Source organism: Oncorhynchus keta, chromosome 35 (genome assembly GCF_023373465.1).
Source record: "Oncorhynchus keta strain PuntledgeMale-10-30-2019 chromosome 35, Oket_V2, whole genome shotgun sequence".
Lineage (NCBI taxonomy): Eukaryota > Metazoa > Chordata > Actinopteri > Salmoniformes > Salmonidae > Oncorhynchus > Oncorhynchus keta.
In genome coordinates this window covers 11,774,506-11,792,409 of record NC_068455.1, presented here as the reverse complement: position 1 = coordinate 11,792,409, position 17,904 = coordinate 11,774,506, and the positions used below count along the sequence as shown (strand labels likewise).

The following is a 17,904-nucleotide window of genomic DNA, read 5'->3' as shown; positions in this document are numbered from 1 at the left end:
TTACACCCATCTAGAGGACAAGGAGGAGGAATTAAACCCATCTAGAGGACGAGGAATTACAGCCTTGTAGAGGACAAGGAGGAGGAATTAAACCCATCTAGAGGACAAGGAGGAGGAATTAAACCCATCTAGAGGACAAGGAATTACACCCATCTAGAGGACAAGGACGAGGAATTAAACCCATCTAGAGGACAAGGAGGAGGAATTAAACCCATCTAGAGGACGAGGAATTACACCCATCTAGAGGACAAGGAGGAGGAATTAAACCCATCTAGAAGACGAGGAGGATTAATTAAACCCATCTAGAGGACGAGGAGGATTAATTAAACCCATCTAGAGGACAAGGAGGAGGAATTAAACCCATCTAGAGGACGAGGAATTACACCCATCTAGAGGACAAGGACGAGGAATTAAACCCATCTAGAGGACAAGGAGGAGGAATTAAACCCATCTAGAGGACGAGGAGGATTAATTAAACCCATCTAGAGGACGAGGAGGATTAATTAAACCCATCTAGAGGACAAGGAGGAGGAATTAAACCCATCTAGAGGACGAGGAATTACACCCATCTAGAGGACAAGGAGGAGAAATTAAACCCATCTAGAGGACAAGGAGGAGGAATTAAACCCATCTAGAGGACGAGGAATTACACCCATCTAGAGGACAAGGACGAGGAATTAAACCCATCTAGAGGACAAGGAGGAGGAATTAAACCCATCTAGAGGACGAGGAATTACACCCATCTAGAGGACGAGGAGGAGGAATTAAACCCATCTAGAGGACAAGGAGGAGGAATTAAACCCATCTAGAGGACGAGGAGGAGGAATTAAACCCATCTAGAGGACGAGGAATTACACCCATCTAGAGGACGAGGAGGATTAATTACACCCATCTAGAGGACGAGGAATTAAACCCATCTAGAGGACGAGGAGGAGGAATTAAACCCATCTAGAGGACGAGGAATTACACCCATCTAGAGGACGAGGAGGATTAATTACACCCATCTAGAGGACGAGGAATTAAACCCATCTAGAGGACGAGGAATTAAACCAACAAAAGACAGAGGAAAACAGGGAGATTTGAGCTGTAAATTGAAATAGCAGCTGCCTCTGCAAAGGTCACGGTCTTGACATCTGCAGGGGAAGAAAGAAATGCCAACTCAACAACAATAGAATGACGACTTTGAGGAAATGGCAGGGAGATACAGGATCTCAGACCTTGAATTTCACACAGGGAAGAGGGGCACTTCAGCCAGACATGCACCAAGTGTGCATCTCAAAGAAGGACCCCAAGTCATTGAGCACATTGACATACAACCAGCCCAGGCTCCCAGTGTTTCAGCTCAATCAGAACTGTCAGGACACATCGTGGGATTCAGACAGCGGCTCATAGAGAGAACACTGCTGCACCACCAGACTCTAACCCAAGTCTGACAGTCTATACAGGACAAGGTCCCTCTGTGCTGACCGACTACAGGGAAAACAGCCAAGACTTTCAGGACATTTCACAAGAAAACCCTCTCATCTCTAAAGACTGCTATGTTAGTCAAACAGCAACATCTTTCCACCACCCAGAGAGACTAATGTTTTTGATGGTGACATTTAGCAGTACAGATCCTTCATTTAGTCATTTGAACATGGTATAGAGAATAGAGCCCAAACTAGCCAGGAGAAACTGCACTTCCTCAAACAGTACACCAGAGGGCAGGCTCGAGAGCTAGTTAGGACAAGGGCTATCAGAAAGGCTTATTACAGGAGATCTATGGTAATGAATACAAGATTGCCAAGGCATACAAGGAGAAGGCTTTTAGCTGGCCTAGCAATAAAATCCAAAGACCACATGGCATTACACGCCTATGCGTTATACCTCAGAGGTTGTTGTAATGCAATGGGAGATATGGAAGAGATGGATCTGGCCTCCAGCTTAAAAAAACATCATTTTTATTTTATTTATTTTTCATTTCCATGGAGACCATCGGTGGGTTACAAGTATTTTTATTTTTTATTTAATTTAACTAGGCAAGTCAGTTTATATTGACGGCCTAACCCGGCCAAACCCTAACCCGGAGCACGCTGAGCCAATTGTATCCTGAAACTACCCTACAAGCTCAGGGACAGGTGGAGGTCAGCTGCTTGTGAGTTACAGGAGCGTCATGGCAGGAGGTTATATACAGGGGCTACCGGGACAGAGTCTATGTGGAGGCTATATACAGGGGCTACCGGGACAGAGTCAATGTGGAGGCTATATACATTGGGTACCGGAACAGAGTCTATGTGGAGGCTATATACAGGGGGTACTGGTACAGAGTCTATGTGGAGGCTATATACAGGGGGTACTGGTACAGAGTCTATGTGGAGGCTATATACAGGGGCTACCGGGACAGAGTCAATGTGGAGGCTATATACAGGGGCTACCGGAACAGAGTCTATGTGGAGGCTATATACAGGGGGTACTGGTACAGAGTCTATGTGGAGGCTATATACAGGGGGTACTGGTACAGAGTCTATGTGGAGGCTATATACAGGGGGTACCGGTACAGAGTCAATGTGGAGGCTATATACAGGGTACCAGTACAGAGTCAATGTGGAGACTATATACAGGGGGTACCGGTACAGAGTCTATGTGGAGGCAATATACAGGGGGTACTGGTACAGAGTCTATGTGGAGGCTATATACAGGGGGTACTGGTACAGAGTCAATGTGGAGGCTATATACAGGGTACTGGTACAGAGTCAATGTGGAGGCTATATACAGGGGGTACCGGAACAGAGTCTATGTGGAGGCTATATACAGGGGGTACTGGTACAGAGTCAATGTGGAGGCTATATACAGGGGGTACCGGTACAGAGTCAATGTGGAGGCTATATACAGGGGGTACCGGTACAGAGTCAATGTGGAGGCTATATACAGGGGGTACTGGTACAGAGTCAATGTGGAGGCTATATACAGGGGGTACCGGTACAGAGTCTATGTGGAGGCTATATACAGGGGGTACTGGTACAGAGTCTATGTGGAGGCTATATACAGGGGGTACAGGTACAGAGTCTATGTGGAGGCTATATACAGGGTGTACAGGTACAAAATGACTCCATTTTGCTGATCCCTGCCTACAGGCAGAAACTCAAACAAGAGGCTCCCACGCTGAGGTCTGTCCAACGCTGGTCAGACCAAGCTGACTCCACACTCCAAGACTGCTTCCATCACGTGGACTGGGACATGTTTCGTATTGCGTCAGATAAAAATATTGACGAATACGCTGATTCGGTGTGCGAGTTCATTAGAACGTGCGTCGAAGATGTCGTTGCCATAGCAACGATAAAAACATTCCCTAACCAGAAACCGTGGATTGATGGCAGCATTCGCGTGAAACTGAAAGCGCGAACCACTGCTTTTAATCAGGGCAAGGAGTCTGGCAACATGACCGAATACAAACAGTGCAGCTATTCCCTCCGCAAGGCTATTAAACAAGCTAAGCGTCAGTACAGAGACAAAGTGGAATCTCAATTCAATGGCTCAGACACAAGAGGCATGTGGCAGGGTCTACAGTCAATCACGGACTACAAGAAGAAACCCAGCCCAGTCACGGACCAGGATGTCTTGCTCCCAGGCAGACTAAATAACTTTTTTGCCCGCTTTGAGGACAATACAGTGCCACTGACACGGCCTGCAACGAAAACATGCGGTCTCTCCTTCACTGCAGCCGAGGTGAGTAAGACATTTAAACGTGTTAACCCTCGCAAGGCTGCAGGCCCAGACGGCATCCCCAGCCGCGCCCTCAGAGCATGCGCAGACCAGCTGGCCGGTGTGTTTACGGACATATTCAATCAATCTCTATACCAGTCTGCTGTTCCCACATGCTTCAAGAGGGCCACCATTGTTCCTGTTCCCAAGAAAGCTAAGGTAACTGAGCTAAACGACTACCGCCCCGTAGCACTCACTTCCGTCATCATGAAGTGCTTTGAGAGACTAGTCAAGGACCATATCACCTCCACCCTACCTGACACCCTAGACCCACTCCAATTTGCTTACCGCCCAAATAGGTCCACAGACGATGCAATCTCAACCACACTGCACACTGCCCTAACCCACCTGGACAAGTGGAATACCTATGTGAGAATGCTGTTCATCGACTACAGCTCGGCATTCAACACCATAGTACCCTCCAAGCTCGTCATCAAGCTCGAGACCCTGGGTCTCGACCCCGCCCTGTGCAACTGGGTACTGGACTTCCTGACGGGCCGGCCCCAGGTGGTGAGGGTAGGCAACAACATCTCCTCCCCGCTGATCCTCAACACGGGGGCCCCACAAGCGTGCGTTCTGAGCCCTCTCCTGTACTCCCTGTTCACCCACGACTGCATGGCCACGCACGCCTCCAACTCAATCATCAAGTTTGTGGACGACACAACAGTGGCAGGCTTGATTACCAACAACGACGAGACGGCCTACAGGGAGGAGGTGAGGGCCCTCGGAGTGTGGTGTCAGGAAAATAACCTCACACTCAACGTCAACAAAACTAAGGAGATGATTGTGGACTTCAGGAAACAGCAGAGGGAACACCCCCCTATCCACATCGATGGAACAGTAGTGGAGAGGGTAGCAAGTTTTAAGTTCCTCGGCATACACATCACAGACAAACTGAATTGGTCCACTCACACTGACAGCGTCGTGAAGAAGGCGCAGCAGCGCCTCTTCAACCTCAGGAGGCTGAAGAAATTCGGCTTGTCACCAAAAGCACTCACAAACTTCTACAGATGCACAATCGAGAGCATCCTGGCGGGCTGTATCACCGCCTGGTACGGCAACTGCTCCGCCCTCAACCGTAAGGCTCTCCAGAGGGTAGTGAGGTCTGCACAACGCATCACCGGGGGCAAACTACCTGCCCTCCTGGACACCTACACCACCCGATGTTACAGGAAGGCCATAAAGATCATCAAGGACATCAACCACCCGAACCACTGCCTGTTCACCCCGCTATCATCCAGAAGGCGAGGTCAGTACAGGTGCATCAAAGCTGGGACCGAGAGACTGAAAAACAGCTTCTATCTCAAGGCCATCAGACTGTTAAACAGCCACCACTAACATTGAGTGGCTGCTGCCAACACACTGTCATTGACACTGACCCAACTCCAGCCACTTTAATAATGGGAATTGATGGGAAATGATGTAAATATATCACTAGCCACTTTAAACAATGCTACCTTATATAATGTTACTTACCCTACATTATTCATCTCATATGCATACGTATATACTGTACTCTACATCATCGACTGCATCCTTATGTAATATATGTATCACTAGCCACTTTAACTATGCCACTTTGTTTACTTTGTCTACATACTCATCTCATATGTATATACTGTACTCGATACCATCTACTGTATGCTGCTCTGTACCATCACTCATTCATATATCCTTATGTACATATTCTTAATCCCCTTACACTGTGTATAAGACAGTAGTTTTGGAATTGTTAGTTAGATTACTTGTTGGTTATCACTGCATTGTCGGAACTAGAAGCACAAGCATTTCGCTACACTCGCATTAACATCTGCTAACCATGTGTATGTGACAAATAAAATTTGATTTGATTTGATTTGATTTAGGGTGGAGGCATGGAGTGCTTTGAAAGGCTGGTCATGGCTCACATCAACATCATTATCCCAGAAACCCTAGACCCACTCCAATTTGCATACCGCCCTGACAAATCCACAGATGATGCAATCTCTATTGCAGTCCACACTGCCCATCCCACCTAAACAAAAGGAACACCTATGTGAGAATGCTGTTCATTGACTACAACTCAGCATTCAACACCATAGTGCCCTCAAAGCTCATCACTAAGCTAAGGACCCTGGGACTAAACACTTCCCTCGGCTACTGGATCCTGGACTTCCTGACGGGCCGCCCCCAGGTGGTAAGGGTAGGTAACAATACATCCGCCACGCTGATCCTCAACATTGGGGCCCCTCAGGGGTGCGTGCTCAGTCCTCTCCTGTACTCCCTGTTTGCTGATGACACAACAGTGGCAGGCCTGATCACCGACAATGACGAGACAGCCTATAGGGAGGAAGTCAGAGACAACAACCTCTCCCTCAACGTGATCAAGACAAAGGAGATGATTGCGGACTACAGGAAAAGGTGGACCGAGCACGCCCCCATTCTCATCGACGAGGCTCTAGTGGAGCAGGTTGAGAGCTTCAAGTTCCTTGGTGTCCACATCCCCAACAAACTAAAATGGTCCAAGCACATCAAGACAGTCATGAAGAGGGCACAACAAAGCCTATTCCCCCTCAGGAGACTGAAAAGATTTGACATGGGTCCTTAGATCTTCAAAAGATTTTACAGCTGCACCATCGAGAGCATCCTGATGGGTTGCATCACTGCCTGGTATGGCAACTGCTCGGCCTCCGTCCGCAAGGCACTACAGAGGTTAGTGCATATGTACATCACTGGGGCCAAGCTTTCTGCCATCCAGGACCTCTATACCAGGCGGTGTCAGAGGAAGGCCCTAGAAATGGTCAAAGACTCCAGCCACTCTAGTCATAGACTGTTCTCTCTGCTACCGCATGACAAGCGGTACCAAGGCACCAAGTCTAGGTCCATGAGGCTTCTAAACAGATTCTACCCCAAAGCCATAAGACTCCTGAACATCTAATCAAATGGCTACCCAGACTATTTGCATCCCCCCCCTTTACTCTGCTATTATCTAGCTGCATAGTCACTTTAATAACTCTACCTACATCTACATATTACCTCAACTAACCGGTGCCCCCGCACATTGACTCTGTACCGGTACACCCTGTCTATAGCCTTAATTATTTGTTTTTCTTACTTCTGCTCTTTAATTATTTGTTACTTTTATTTGTTATTCTTATTTTTTTTTAGGTATTTTTTAAAACTGCATTGTTGGTTAAGGGCTTGTAAGTATTCAGCATTTCACTGTAAAGTCTACACCTGTTGTATTCGGTACATGTGACAAATAACATTTGATTTTATTTGATTTGAAATGACGAGGGCTAAAGCTGATTGGCTGGAACTCAAATTTCAAGGAGGCTGGCCCACGAGGGGAAAATGTAGGGAAAATGGCGCAGCACAGCTTCCAGAAAAACAGTAGCTTTCAAACTAGAGATTTTGTGGCTAATTGAAGTAAAACAGTAATTCTGCTCATAGATTAAGCACGTTTGAACTACACGTTGACTCATTCAGCCCAAACTGGGAGGTTTAAAGAATAGTTGGTCGTCGCCAAAGTTCCAGAACATGTCTTTAATCTGTTCCAGAACATGTCTTTAATCTGTTCCAGAGCATGTCTTTAATCTGTTCCAGAGCATGTCTTTAATCTGTTCCAGAACATGTCTTTAATCTGTTCCAGAACATGTCTTTAATCTGTTCCAGAGCATGTCTTTAATCTGTTCCAGAACATGTCTTTAATCTGTTCCAGAACATGTCTTTAATCTGTTCCAGAACATGTCTTTAATCTGTTCCAGAACATGTCTTTAATCTGTTCCAGAACATGTCTTTAATCTGTTCCAGAACATGTCTTTAATCTGTTCCAGAACATGTCTTTAATCTGTTCCAGAACATGTCTTTAATCTGTTCCAGAACATGTCTTTAATCTGTTCCAGAACATGTCTTTAATCTGTTCCAGAACATGTCTTTAATCTGTTCCAGAACTGTTCCATGTCTTTAATCTGTTCCAGAACATGTCTTTAATCTGTTCCAGAGCATGTCTTTAATCTGTTCCAGAACATGTCTTTAATCTGTTCCAGAACATGTCTTTAATCTGTTCCAGAACATGTCTTTAATCTGTTCCAGAACATGTCTTTAATCTGTTCCAGAGCATGTCTTTAATCTGTTCCAGAACATGTCTTTAATCTGTTCCAGAACATGTCTTTAATCTGTTCCAGAACATGTCTTTAATCTGTTCCAGTTCCAGAACATGTCTTTAATCTGTTCTGTCTTTAATCTGTTCCAGAGCATGTCTTTAATCTGTTCCAGAGCATGTCTTTAATCTGTTCCAGAACATGTCTTTAATCTGTTCCAGAACATGTCTTTTCTGTTCCAGAACATGTCTTTAATCTGTTCCAGAACATGTCTTTAATCTGTTCCAGAACATGTCTTTAATCTGTTCCAGAACATGTCTTTAATCTGTTCCAGAACATGTCTTTAATCTGTTCCAGAACATGTCTTTAATCTGTTCCAGAACATGTCTTTAATCTGTTCCAGAACATGTCTTTAATCTGTTCCAGAACATGTCTTTAATCTGTTCCAGAACATGTCTTTAATCTGTTCCAGAACATGTCTTTAATCTGTTCCAGAACATGTCTTTAATCTGTCTTTTCCAGAACATGTCTTTAATCTGTTCCAGAACATGTCTTTAATCTGTTCCAGTTCCAACATGTCTTTAATCTGTTCCAGAGCATGTCTTTAATCTGTTCCTTTAAGTTCCAGAACATGTCTTTAATCTGTTCCAGAACATGTCTTTAATCTGTTCCAGAGCATGTCTTTAATCTGTTCCAGAACATGTCTTTAATCTGTTCCAGAACATGTCTTTAATCTGTTCCAGAACATGTCTTTTCCAGAACATGTCTTTAATCTGTTCCAGAGCATGTCTTTAATCTGTTCATGTCTTTTCCAGAACATGTCTTTAATCTGTTCCAGAACATGTCTTTAATCTGTTCCAGAACTTTAATGTTATTTAATCTGTTCCAGAACATGTCTTTAATCTGTTCCAGAGCATGTCTTTAATCTGTTCCAGTTCCAGCATGTCTTTAATCTGTTCCAGAACATGTCTTTAATCTGTTCCAGAACATGTCTTTAATCTGTTCCAGAACATGTCCAGAACATGTCTTTAATCTGTTCCAGAGCATGTCTTTAATCTGTTCCAGAACATGTCTTTAATCTGTTCCAGAACATGTCTTTAATCTGTTCCAGAACAACATGTCTTTAATCTGTTCCAGAACATGTCTTTAATCTGTTCCAGAACATGTCTTTAATCTGTTCCAGAACATGTCTTTAATCTGTTCCAGAACATGTCTTTAATCTGTTCCAGAACATGTCTTTAATCTGTTCCAGAGCATGTCTTTAATCTGTTCCAGAGCATGTCTTTAATCTGTTTCCAGAGCATGTCTTTAATCTGTTCCAGAACATGTCTTTAATCTGTTCCAGAACATGTCTTTAATCTGTTCCAGAACATGTCTTTAATCTGTTCCAGAACATGTCTTTAATCTGTTCCAGATGCATGTTCTTTAATCTGTTCCAGAACATGTCTTTAATCTGTTCCAGAACATGTCTTTAATCATGTTCCAGAACATGAACATCTTTAATCTGTTCCAGATGCATGTTCTTTAATCTGTTCCAGAACATGTCTTTAATCTGTTCCAGAACATGTCTTTAATCTGTTCCAGAACATGTCTTTAATCTGTTCCAGAGCATGTCTTTAATCTGTTCCAGAACAACTTTAATCTGTTCCAGAACATGTCTTTAATCTGTTCCAGAGCATGTCTTTAATCTGTTCCAGAACATGTCTTTAATCTGTTCCAGAACATGTCTTTAATCTGTTCCAGAACATGTCTTTAATCTGTTCCAGAACATGTCTTTAATCTGTTCCAGAACATGTCTTTAATCTGTTCCAGAACATGTCTTTAATCTGTTCCAGAACATGTCTTTAATCTGTTCATGTCTTTAATCTGTTCCAACATGTCTTTAATCTGTTCCAGAACATGTCTTTAATCTGTTCCAGAACATGTCTTTAATCTGTTCCAGAACATGTCTTTAATCTGTTCATGTCAGAACATGTCTTTAATCTGTTCCAGAACATGTCTTTAATCTGTTCATGTCAGTTCCAACATGTCTTTAATCTGTTCTGTTCCAGAACATGTCTTTAATCTATCCTCCATGGAGATGATACTGTTGACAGTTACCAAAAATGAGGAACATGTCTTTAATCTGGGACTGTTCCAGAACATGTCTAATCTGTTCAGAACATGTCTTTAATCTTTAGACAGGCTAAAGATCTGTTCCAGAACAGTCTTTAATCTGTTCCAGGTCTTTAATCTGTTACCAGCTGTCTGTTCCAGAAATGCTTTAATCTGTTCCAGAACATCTGTTCCAGAACTTTATCACAGTCTTTAATCTGGGTTGAGATGGGGAGTCAGGTCTGTCTTTACCAAAATGTGTATGTTCCTTCCTGCCTGTCTAAATGGGCGGGTTGAGATGACCTTCTCACCCTCATTAGAAAAACAAAACACAATCTCAGGCTGAACACCACGCTTTAAAAATCTCTCTCCTTCTCTTTCCATATCACTTCCTTTCTCCATCGCTCTGCGTGGCCTGTGTGTGTGTGTGTGTGTGTGTGTGTGTGTGTGTGTGTGTGTGTGTGTGTGTGTGTGTGTGTGTGTGTGTGTGTGTGTGTGTGTGTGTGTGTGTGTGTGTGTGTGTGTGTGTGTGTGTGTGTGTGTGTGTGTGTGTGTGTGTGTGTGTGTGCGTGTGTGTGTGTGTGTGTGCGTGACACACAGGTGTCCGTGAAACAATCCAGGAATGCAGCTTTGTGATGGACGGAGAGAGAGAAAGGAGAGAACAAGAGAACAACGTAGCTGGAAACTGCCCAGATCAGCTGAAAACTGATCACAGATCAGCTGAAGGTGAAATTAAATCTACTAATATCTATGCATGGTTTGTCAGATTTCCTTATCAATCAAACTGAGCTGATGTGATAGGCGAGTTTTTTAAGAGTCAGACTCGGCTCACACACGCCTTGTTAATTAACGGTGGTTTCAGCTCGTTAGACATCATTACAGCTCGTTAGAACGTTCAACTGAAGGGATTAGAGTCTGATACAGTTAGATCGACTCGAATAAACACTCTACAGTTCATGAACTCTCTTTCTTATCCTTCTAATTAGTTTTCTCCTCTTTCTGTTTGTATGTCTCCTTCTCTCTGTTTTCTTCTTCAAGTCACCACTCTCTTTCTGCAGACTAAAACCTATCGCTTTGGTAAAACACAAAGATGTATACAGACAGACACACAGAGCCTTACAGCACAATAGTCCAATGTTGTGCAGAGTCCCTGTGCTGTTTTAAACTGGGCTTCCTACACTGCTCAACTCCTTCCCCACTTTGGAATGACTCTGACCAGTGTGTGCAGAATCATGACAAAACACACACACACACACACACACACACACACACACACACACACACACACACACACACACACACACACACACACACACACACACACACACACACACACACACACACACACACACACACACACACACACACACACACACACACACACACACACACACACACAGACACACAGAGCTCTGACCACACTGGCCTTAATATTCCAGAGAAACCATGCCTCCAGGTTCCAGACCAAATTTAGCCCAAAAAGCATGCCTGTGTTGACTCTGAGACTGATGCATAGTGACATTGGCCTTTTCTCTCTTTCTGCTTTTAAAGGGATACTTTGGGATTTTGGCAATGAAGCCCTTTATCTACTTCCCCAGAATCAGATGAACTTGTGGATATCATTTTTATGTGTCTGCATCCAGTATGAAGGAAGAGGGAGGTAGTTTCTCCTGCCAATGCTAACTGGCGTTAGTGCAATGACTGGAAGTCTATGGTATCTACTAGCATGCTAGCAGTTACCATAGACTTCCAGTCATTGGCTGCCAGTTATTGCGCTAACGCTAGTTAGCAATTGAGCTATCACTAGATATCAACTTCCTTCAAACTGAACGCAGAGACATAGTAATGTTATCCACGAGTTAATCTGGCTCTTGGGAAGTAGATAAATGGGTTCATTGCCAAAATCCTGAAGTATCCCTTTATCATCTCATGAATCTGCTTAAAGAGCGAATGGGAATACAGACAAAGATGGAGAGTGAGAGTAGAAAGGGAAATAATATAGGTTTGTAAATTTAGTGCTGAGAGTGAGAGTAGTGGATATTTTCACTGCAACTGATTCCTCTCATCCCCCCCATGAGATCCCTCTGATATGAGGCGTCAGGCCTTTCTGAAGCCCCCCCCCCCCCCATTGATAAATGAATTCAACGGACTCTTTGCTGGTGCCAGTGGCTGTGTGTTTCCTACACCCTGCAGCCCAACCCACAGACATCGGTGGAGTGAGGAGGACAAGCTGTTATTATGCTTCCCTAGATACCACACATTATCCAACACACACACCCCCAAACACACACACACCCTAAAATACACACACACACACACACACACACACACACACCCACACACACACACACACACACACACACACACACACACACACACACACACACACACACACACACACACAAACACACACACACACACAAACACACACACCCCTAAAAAACACACACATACACACACACACACACACACACACACACACACACACACCCACAACACACACACACACACACACACCCCAAACAACACACACACACACAACACACACACAACACACCCCCAAACACACACACACCCTAAAACACACACACACACACCCCAAACACACACCCCAAACACACACACACAATGTCACACACACACACACACACACACACACACACACACACACACACACACACACACACACACACACACACACACACACACACACACACAGACATGTATGTGCTATTTCCAACTCATCCATCAGAAACGTTAAAGGACCATATTAACGTTAACTATTATTATTATTCATTTTATTTATACAGCAGATCAACTGAGCCCTGTTTTCAATACAAAGAAAAAGCACATATAATCACAAATAAAAGACATATATACGCATTAAGGAAAACATCCACAATTAGCATTTAACAGATCAGATATCCATTTTGTTTTATTTCCTAAGGAGGGAGCGGAACATCTATTCTAAGAGTTTTTTGTAAATTGTTCATTATGTAAAGTGCAGCATAACTGAAGGTGCCTCTTCCGATCTGTGTAGGAACTGGGAGGGATCTGAAAGTGTAATGTAATTCCTTGACCTAGTTTTATAATTAGTAATTCTATAAGAGATTAGAGATGTCAGATACATTGGAAGTGTTTTAACTCTTTATAGATAAATTACAAACTACTGCTCCCTTCTGTCGGTTAAAGAGACCCAACCTACTTGTAGATATAAGGAACAGTGGTGAGTTTTAAAACCAGAGTGTCACACCCTGACCTTAGTATTCTTTGTTTTCTTTGTTATTTTGGTTAGGTCAGGGTGTGACATGGGTGATGTATGTGTTTTGTCTTGTCTAGGGGTTTTGTATTGTCTAGGGGTTTTGTATGTTTATGGGGGTGTATCCTATCTAGGTGTTTTTGTAAGTCTATGGTTGCCAAGATTGGTTCTCAATTAGAGGAGGCTGTCTATCGTTGTCTCTGATTGGGAACCATATTTTGGCAGCCATATTGTTTGGGTATTTTGTGGGTGATTGTTCCTGTTATGGGACTGTTTGGGCTTCATTGATTTGGCGGTTTATTGTTTTGTTCGTTGTTTAAGTATCCCATTTAAAATATAGAGTATCATCACGCTGCATTTTGGTCCTCCTCTCTTTCACCCGAAGACAAACGTGACACAGAGCCAGTAATGAACCTCAGGGCATAATGACATACGGCACCTAATGGTTTAACTGTGGCAGCATGCATGTAAACAACATCCCCATAATCCAATACACACAAAGGTAGACTGAACCATTTTCTTCCTATTAGCAGATGATGAGCAGGCTTTTGTTTCTGTAAAATAAACCAAATCTTGAACCTCAACTTTTTTACCAGCTCAGATGTGTTTTGAAAGACTACTTGTCATCTAGGCATTTACCAAGATAATTATAATAAGGAACTAGTTCCATTTCTATACCATTTAGCCCAGTAATTTTATAGTCATTTATAGTGGCAGGAAAAGTATTGGAACCCTTTGGAAATACCTGGATTTCTGCATAAATTGGTCATAAAATTTGATCTGATCTTCATCTCGGCCACAACAATAGACAAACACAGTTTTCTTAAACTAATAACGCACAAAAGATTATTTGTTTTTATGTCTTTATTGAAAACACCGTATAAACATTCACAGTGCAGGGTGGGAAAAGTATGTGAACCCTGGTTGACAAATGTTTTCTGTAGTTGCGGATCAGACCTGCACAATGGTCAAGAGGCATTTTGGACCATTCCTCTTTACAAAACTGTTTCAGTTCAGAAATATTCTTGGGATGTCTGGTGTGAACCGCGCTCGAGGTCATGCCACAGAATCTCAAATGGGTTGAGGTCAGGACTCCAGAAGGCATATTTTCTCCGGTTGAAGCCATTCTGTTGTTGATTTACTTCTGTGTTTTGGGTCGTTCTGTTAAATCACCCGACTTCTGTTGAGCTTCAATTGTCGGACAGATAGCCTTACATTCTTCTGCAAAATGTATTGATGAACATGGGAATTCATTTTCCCGTCGATGACAGCAAGTTGTCCAGTACCTGAGGCAGCAAAGCAGCGCAAACCATGATGCTCCCTCCACCACAGTTGGGATGAGGTTTTGATGTTGGTGTACAGTCCGTTTTTTTCTCCACACATAGTTCTGTGTGTTCCTTCCAAACAACTCAACTTCAGTTTCATCTGTCCACAGAATGTTTGCCAGTGGCGCTGTGGAACATCCAGGTGCTCTTTTGCGAACTTCAGACGTGCAGCAATGGGTTTTTTGGACAGCAGTGGCTTCTTCCGTGGTGTCCTCCCATGAACACCATTCTTGTTTAGTGTTTTACGTATCGTAGACTCATCAACAGAGATGTTAGCATGTTCCAGAGATTTCTGTTAGTCTTTAGCTGACACTCTAGGATTCTTCTTAACCTCATTGAGTATTCTGCTCTGTGCTCTTGCAGTCATCTTTGCAGGACAGCCACTCCTAGGGAGAGTAGCAACAGTGCTGAACTTTCTCAATTTATAGACAATTTGTCTTTGACTGATGAATATCAAGGCTTTTAGAGATACTTTTGTAACCCTTTCCAGCTTTATGCAAGTCAATCATTCTTAATCCTAGGTCTTCTGAGATGTCTTTTGTTCGAGGCATGGTTCACATCAGGCAATGCTTCATGTGAATAGCAAATAGTGTTTTTTATTGGGCAAGGCAGCTCTAACCAACATCTCCAAACTCATCTCATTGACTCCAGGTTAGCTGACTCCTGACTCCAGGTTAGCGGACTCCTGACTCCAATTATCTTTTGGAGAAGTCGTTAGCCTAGGGGTTCACATACTTTCCCCAACCTACACTGTGAATGTTAAATTATGTATTCAATATAGACAAGTTATTAGTTTAAGCACACTGTTTTTGTCTTGTTTTGACGTAGGGGAAGATCAGATCACCTTTTTGACAAATGTATGCAGAAATCCAGGTAATTCCAAAGGGTTCACATACTCTTCTTGCAACTGTAGATAAAAAATGATGTAGTCTAGAGAAGAGAATATATATTATTTTGTTAGCATTTAGCACCAATTTAAGATCAGAAAGTGTCTTCTGAAGTACCAGAAAATCAGATTTCAAATGTGAAAATGTTTGGCCAATAGTAGGAGCGATGGAGTATAACACAGTAACATCAGAGTATAAATTAATTTTTACAATTTCTCATTTTGTAATTTGTTATTAATATAGATATTAAACAATAGCGGAGATAGTACTGAGCCTTATGGGACACCTTTTTGAAACGCTAGAAACTCAGATTTAATACCATCTGCCATGTTGACTTGGGTTCTTTCATGGAGATAATTATTGAACCATAAGCAAACATCAGCGCCCAATCCAATCGAAGACAGCTGATTTAACAGAGTTCCATGATCAACACAGTCAAAAGCTTTGCAAAAGTCAATAAACATGGCAGCACAACTTTTTCTATTATCCAAGACGTTTCCAATATCACTCCCAACAAGCATTGTGGTGCTAGCAGTGCTACGTTTAAGTCTAAAGCCAGGTGTATTTATATTAAGGATGCCATTTACATATAGAAAAGACTGTAGTTGCTTGTTGACTAAAGACTCTAGTACTGTGCATACTTACATTTCCATGATCCAGATTATAAATCCCTTCCAACGAAACACGTTTAAAGTTCCATGTTCTCTCCCCTCCTCTCCTCTGCCGTAGTAGTCCGGAGAGCATCAGCGTGGCTCCAGTGAGACCACTATCCAAAGACCCAAAAACAACAGCAGCAGAAGGGGAGTCACTCCTACAGCAACAATGTGAAGTCACAAAGAGATATAGGGATGGTTTTAAAAGACTTTCAAGCTTCCAATCACAGTTTTCCAAGAATGATTTTCCAAAGTTTTCCAGGTCCAAGTCTCTCAGCAGGCAGGGATCGAGCCCTGGAAGCTGGAATGTGACACAGGAGAAGCTCACCCCCACGGATATTCACACACACACACACATACACACACACACACACTCGTGCTCCGCACTCTTGTTCCTAAAAAAACCCTCACACTCTCATCTCCCACACTCTGTAAGACCCATCGTCTCTGCTATACATTCCCCTCTTACCACCCAACCTGACTACATTGAGCAGAGAGAGCAACTCTGTGGCACAAAGACAGACAAAGAGGGAGAGAGAGAAGCAGGGTGTGGTGGGGGGTAGAGCTTTGGATTTGGAGAAAAAGAGAGACAAGCGAATAAGATTGGAGAACCAATAAAGTGAGGGTGAAAGAGAGAGGGAACGAGACAGAGAAATAGAGGGAGGAGTGAGTATGGCATGGGAATTTCATTCATCTTTGACTGGGAATTTGCCTCCTGACTTTTCCCGTCAATATAAAGTTTGTCTCTTGAGCCACCGTAGCAACAACATACCCAGCAACACTTCCTCAAAATAGGCAGAATTCATCTCAGATAAATCAAGAAATCTGTCATTGATTTTGACGTTTTTGCCAAGGAAGTCTTAGTCGCGCAATTTTACATCTAACTGAGACGTTTGATGCTTGAGAACTATTAGTCTCTCTATGAATGTCAACAAACACTTCATTGAATAATCCTGTCCATAGTTCCTGCTCCTACTAGGAGTAGTACTGTTGACCAGTGGGCTAAACAAGACCCCCTGCTACGATCACACACACGTAGGAGCAGACCTACTTTGACTGTTGTTAATATGCTTCATGTTGCTTTTATGAACTGTGAAGATTTATCATACTGCATTACTTACGTGCGCACGTGTGAGTGTGTGTGTATTTGAGAGCTGGAACAATGATCAAATGATCTGAATGAGCCAATCAAATGTTATCAGTGTTAGATGATAAGGTCTTTAACTCTGAATAAAAAGGTTGCTGACGGAATCATTTATTGTTGCTGACCTTAGTCCTACAACACAATGACAACCTTTTCCCTAGAGAACAAAAGCATAACTGTAGGCCTACACAACTTTGACTCGACCAATAAACGCACAAAACGCTCACACAACCTTTTAGAGAACACAACGAGCATACAACTTCCACGCAACCCCCGATCACCTACCTATTGACCTGCCAACAGAACAGGCATTCCTCTGCATGAGAACAGAGTTATTGTGTGTCTCTGACTATCCTATCCCTGCCTGCCTGAACTAATCTGCTCATTAATGTCTAGATTAGGAGAGAAACTCCCAGAAAACGAGTGAAAGAGTGGGATATAGAGACTAGAAGAGGGGAGAAGGAAAGGCAGATTGGGTCTCTGCTCCTACTGCCTCAGTCATGGAAGTGATTAGATTATGACTGCGTAGGACCATCATTTATGTAACACACACACCTCAAAAAATAATGAAGCGACTGTCTCTGAGCCAAAAACACAAACCAACCAAGACTGGCATGCAGAGAGAGAGGCCACGTCAAGGAAAATACACACACACACACATCAGGGAATATACACACCTCCCTTTTTCTCCAGCACATATTAACAAACAACCAAACAAG

At 43.1% G+C, this 17,904-nt stretch overlaps 1 protein-coding gene across 1 annotated transcript in view; it reads right to left on the bottom strand.

Annotated features, from left to right (window-relative positions):
• LOC127915849 (protein eva-1 homolog A-like) overlaps nucleotides 1-16,590 on the bottom strand; it is a 21,663-nt gene extending 5,073 nt beyond the window's left edge. Inside the window, exon 1 of the mRNA XM_052496506.1 lies at nucleotides 16,034-16,590. The gene's annotated coding sequence lies outside the window, so the exon portion shown is untranslated. The remainder of the gene's footprint in view (nucleotides 1-16,033) is intronic.
• Nucleotides 16,591-17,904: the final 1,314 nt, after the last annotated feature.